We start from the raw sequence: 6,303 nt of genomic DNA on the forward strand, positions 1-6,303 counted from the left end.
TGTTGTTATTAGAAGACAAATGTTGCTATTAGGAGAATAAAGAAACAGTGACACTAATGCTGTTTTTAGGTGATTAAAGAATAAATAGCACATATTTTGTAATTAGGTGCGAAACAAACCAATGTCACAGATTCTGTTATAAGATGAATAAAGAAACATTGACACTAATGTTGTTATAAGGTGAATAAAAAACAATGACACAGATGTTGTTTTTAGGTAAATAAAGATCCATTGACACAGATTTTGTTATTATGTGAATAAAGAAACAATAGCATAGATGTTGAATTTAGGTGACCAAAGAACAATTGACACAGATGTTGTTATTAGGTAAATAAAGAACAATTGACACAAATGTTGTTATTAGGTGAAAAAAAACACACGATGACACTAATATTGTTTTAAGGTGAATAAAGAAAACAATGGCACAGATGTTGTAATTAGGTGAACAAAGAACAATTGGCACAGATGTTGTTATAAGGTGAATAAAGAACAATTGACACAAATGTTGTTATTAGGTGAATAAAAACAATGGCACATATGTTGTTTTGAGGTGAATAAAGAAACATTGACACTAATGTTGTTATTAGGTGAAAAAAACCCACGATGACACTAATAGTGTTATTAGGTGAATAAAGAAAACAATGGCACAGATATTGTAATTAGGTGAACAAAGAACAATTGACACAGATGTTGTAATTAGGTGAATAAAGAAACAATGACACTAATGTTGTTATTAGGTGAATAAAGAAACAATGACACTAATATTGTTATTAGGTGAATAAAACCACAATGGCACTAATATTCACGGTTATTAGGTGAATAAAACCACAATGGCATTATTGTTGTTAGTAGGTGGAGAAAAAAACAATGACACAGATTCTGTTATTATGTGAATAAAGAAAAGACGCCAGTGTTACAATGTCAAAGTGATTTATGTTCCCGTTTATACATTTCAAACACATTTGAAGTAGACTGGTTTGTTTAGTCTTAAAGGTTCAAAATATAGGTTACACTTAGTTTTAATATTTGTCTTCTGTCTAACTCATTTGGCTTCATAGAAAACATGACACTGGCAGAACATAGCAAACATATATGATTTAGGCATGCTTTTCATCACTTAAATTATGGAAATGGCTGTATATATATGTGTGTATACATATAGAGCGAAAAAGTTTGAAAAGGTTGAAGATAAATATTGAACTTATTTTTGTGTTCTAAAAAGTTTTCTTTGTTTTAAACTTGTAACCTAGTTATTCACCCGATAGATTACATTTTCAATCTTGATATAGATTGTATTGAGACAATTTATCGAAACAAATCCCATGATGTTCAGATGGACATTTTACCTTTCATTGATGTGACAAGTTTCCACTATGAATTGACCTGGAAGCCTTGTTTCTTGCCTTCCATGACCCATATTTAAAGTTTACCAATGTTATACGAAGACAAACATTTTCTTCTCCTCCATTGGACATTGAGTAACTTCATGATTCCACACGTAAGCATGCATTGAAGCATAAGCACGAATCGAACGTGTCATGATCTGTCTCTATACAAAGGCACCCTGTTTTAGTAAACAATCAGTGATAACTTTCGAATACGTTTATATATCCTGCGCTGAATGCGTTTCCAATATCTAGCTATTCTTTTGCTTATTTAACGCTGCCAGGTGCTATTTCGTTAACTAAGCTGCCGATACATTATTTATCCACAGACTTATAGCTGCCAGACAACGATTTCACTAACGCTATTATCGCTGCTAGACTACTATTCCCCTAAAGGCCAGACGGCTCCTATCTTCACGCACCTAGACTGCTAGTCTGCTACTTTCACGCTTTGAGACTGCTATTTCTCTAACTTTACGCTGCTACACTGCTTTTCCGCTATTTTCGCGCATTATGCAAACTAAACGCTACCATATTGCTATCCCGCTAGCTTCACGCATTCTGCTAACTACACGCTGCCAGTCTATTATTCCGCTTACTTAACGCTGTCAGAATGCTATTCCGCTCTTTCACGCAATCTGCTGTATCCACGATGCCAAAATATCACACTACCAGGAATGCTAGACTGCTAAGTTCCAAGGCCACGCCATCAAACCTCTCATACAAAAGCATATCTTATCTAACGACTAAGTCACTTAATGACGGTAAGACAATGCATTACGTGTGGATAATGGTCATAATCTTATCAAGAACAATATGACACGATTACTGAAACATAGTTGCTTTTTGAGTAGTTGCCAGTCTGTCAAAAAATAGCCCTATTGCAGACCATAAATAGCTGTCAAGGCACATTGAAGAAAATGACGGTTCGTCTGAAGAATCAAACAATTGGAATTAAAGAAACAAACCCAATTGCGTTCGAAAATGTTAAGGCACAAATATCAAGGACCCAAATAAACACGAAACAAGAGACATACGATGACTCATAAAACAAACACATAGGCAGATAGCCACATTGGCACGGTCAGTGGAAACAGAGATACACCTTGGTAGGCATAACGTCTCTTTTTTGAGAACTGGGATTCTGTACCAAACTGACCAATGTGGTTTATCATTTTTAAAGAAAATTAATGAGTATAAAATGGTAAAATTTTAAACAGTTTTTTTCCCAAATAAATGCACATCTTTAAGGAAATTACGAAAAAAATCCACACTTCCGCAAAATAACTCAGGGTCGGGAAGCAAAAATTGGGTCGGTCGGGTTAGTGGAAGCAAACATTATTTTTAAGCCACTGAACAAACACATATTTAGTTAGCCACCTTGGTACGGATAAAAACACCGTGGTAGGAACTGAATGTTGTTTCCAAATAGAGTTTTAATGAAATAAGACATATGTGTCTATACATTGCCCACTTGTCGTTAAGTTTATAAGATCAACGATTTCTATATTTGATGTATTTGGTACTTGTGCTTTTTCTAGTGTTTTGAATGTTAACATGACTAAACCACCCAATCGTAAGAAGTTGGAAAATGGCCGAGGAGTTCCGATTGTTCCGGATAGATTTTTGATAGTGAACGATTGGCTATATACGAATACTTTGCGTTAGTGTCAAAATTTTATTACAACATGGAAATTGTTGCTTTTATACCCACATATAAGCAGTCATTGTAGAGCTATTTTCAGAGGGAAAAACACTATGCTATTTAAACAATGTGTTACGCATTCTAATGTGTTCACGAGATTTTTTCTTTTAAAAGCTGCACTCTCACAGATTAAACGTTTTGACAACTTTTTTTAATTTTTTTGTCTTGAAACGAGTCAATTTTTGCAAAAATCCACTGAAACCAGTTATATAAGACTGCTGACAAAAATTAGATCGCAGATTTTTATATTTAAGTTCAAAAATTGATGTTTTATGTGTTTTTCTTAAACCGTTAGTAACGGTTTAACCCATAAAACATTAATTTTCGAACGGAAATATGAAAATCTACGGTCTAATTTTTTGTCAGCAATCTTATATTATTGGTTTGCAGATATTTACGCCAAAAAATTGCTCTTTCAAAGACAAAAAATAAAAAAAGTTGTTAAAATGGTCAATCTGTGAGAGTGCAGCTTTAACATAGTGTACTAGATTTTACCTTATATTCACTTAACCAAGACCTAATAAAAACAATCATTCTGAGCAAGTTGCATAATGATCCGATGATTTTGTTTTTCATTTAAGCACTCAACTTTCAACCAAACGATGCGAGAGGTATGTACCAGGCGCCATGTATGTGTTTTCGAGTACAATACATATTATAGAGTGATATATAAAACATTTCATACCTTTGTCAGACGGCTTATTTGTTTGCAAAATCAACAAGTTGGCAATCTTCTGGCATTCCATGGTAGTAGATCTTTATCTGGAGAGATAGTCGGACCTCAAGCAAAGACGTCTAATGTAAAACCCAGCTTAAAGTGCACTTGATGGTATATTCCTGTCAATAATTATGATTTAATCAACAAAATTGTGCTCTATTTTGCAGGCAATGGAAATTCGTGAGAGTGTATCGTTGATCCCGATCAAAAATATTTGTATCACGTTACAGTTATTTAGAACTTTGTGATTGTTTACGCATATTTCTATTCCGCAAATAATACAGGATTCACATTATTGGGATTCACGTAACTATTACCTTGATGACATGGTACTAAATAGCCCTTTTTACTCATAAAATGGTGAAAATGAGTTAAGTCCCACTGCCCCCGGCGTACCGAATACACCGTATTTTTTCTATCCAATTTATATATACAAGTATGTATAACCATTTTGAGGAGTTGAATACCGAATAAAGCATACCGCTTACAACTAAAACACTCTAGTCTACCACGTTCGACAAAGGATGGCTTCATCGTCAGAACTACACAAACTAATTTCATCGTAAACATCAGAATCTTATTATGAATTTGAAGTCTCGCATCGTTTGTTGAGGCTGAGTATTCGAAAACTAGTTTAAACCAATTGACGCCTAGTTGTCATATCCGTACGTTTTCCGTACGACTTGTAAAATCGTACGATTCCACCATCTTCGTACAATCGTACAGCTTCTGTTAATATATGACTACGGGCCACGCAATATGTTTGAGAGGATCCAATCGTATGATGGTCGTACGATCATCGTAGACAAGTCGTGCAAGGCGCTAGGACGTACATCGTAGGATGCACGATAACGTGACTTGGGCGAATTGGGTGGGGGGGGGGGGGTCGCGCCGAGTGCCCCTCCCCAGATACGCTGGTGTTTATCGTTTTTGAAGCCACTTAACTAGCAATGTATTATAATATCATATTTTATTCAATTTTACAGACATATTGTCGTTAAAATTTCACTCTTGGGACCAAAATCGTGTATAAATATTGAAATATTCATCATCAGAAAATGACTCATTATATAAATACCATTGATAAGAACGGGCTACAGACTGGCATCCCCAAGGAACATTCGTCGTGTTGTGCTAATGACAGCTAAGACACGACTGCATCGCACTTAAACATATCTGTTAGTTTTTCGCATTTAAGGGTGTATAATAATCACATCTTCGTTGTTAGTTCAGCGTTTATTTGGTAGTCCGGTTACGCTGTTTCGTGGTATTTGCTGTCATTGTTTTATGGACTTTCAATACATAGAGCACATCTTCTGCAAACTTAATGATAACTTTATATGTCTAGAAAATGCAAAATTTGCATAATAAGCGATAATCTATACATTTTAAGCATTAACTTACTTTAATTAGATATTGGTAACTGCGCCCGTTTGCTTAATTGATTATTTCAGAATTGCAAGCGTTTTGTTGACATCATTCGAAGTTTAAAACCCGGGTCTTTTTTAACTTGAAATACTATAATATCCGGGAAGCGCATATGATAAAACTCATATTCAATTTGGTTGAATTTCAAATAATCGTTGTTGTTGAGTTAATAAAGTTCTGCCCGCGTCCTATATAAATGGCTTCCCTCATGTATTAGTCACAGTTCCTTCATAATTATTTATAAACCTGGGTAAACTTTTGCATTTTAAAATCGATATTTAGAGGGAGGGGGCGTTTCTATAGGATTTGACAACAGAGTTATGGCCCTTGACATAATAAAGATGAGTCCATGGTATTTAGTGTAAATCTTGTCTAAAAAAGTACCACTAGGCTGATATATATCACTCACATGGAGTTTCAGTCAGATCCGGGAAGTGATGGCATTTACTTTTTTTAAAAACATATGCTACACAGAGATCCTTATGTGCACTTCATCTCCAAAAGGCCGGGCCGGACATTGATAAAAACTTAACAGGTTTGATTTATACCAAGTCTAGTGGTGCATGCCTTCAGGAATATATGGAGATTTTTTCACAGAGTTATGGCCCTTTATTTACACTAGTGTACAATTGAGATTCAAGAAATATCATTCTGTGTCAAAGCTTCATGTAAGGGGAATTTTCATAACTCCTGTGATAGTTCTAGTTGAACAGGAATAATATTTAATTTATCACAATTACTTTAAGTAACATACTACTTTAAGTAACAAAACAATTGTTTCCAATGTTCATTACCATTGTGTGCATTAACATTTTATCAATGAAAGTACACATTAGGCTTACAGGAGGGTTTCAGAAATAAGCAGAAAATAAATATTAATATTTTCAACTTCACTCTAAGAAAATCTGCCCATTGGCAAATTAAATATTAGCTCATATATACATTTATAGATTTATACACTAATCTATAGTACCTATCAAGTTTGTTTTCTGTGCGTACAATACTGTTCATCTTAAAGACAGGTATGATTTTGGAGCAAAGGGTCATTATAAATAAGCAAAACTGTA

The sequence above is a fragment of the Mya arenaria genome, chromosome 2 (assembly GCF_026914265.1).
Source record: "Mya arenaria isolate MELC-2E11 chromosome 2, ASM2691426v1".
NCBI lineage: Eukaryota > Metazoa > Mollusca > Bivalvia > Myida > Myidae > Mya > Mya arenaria.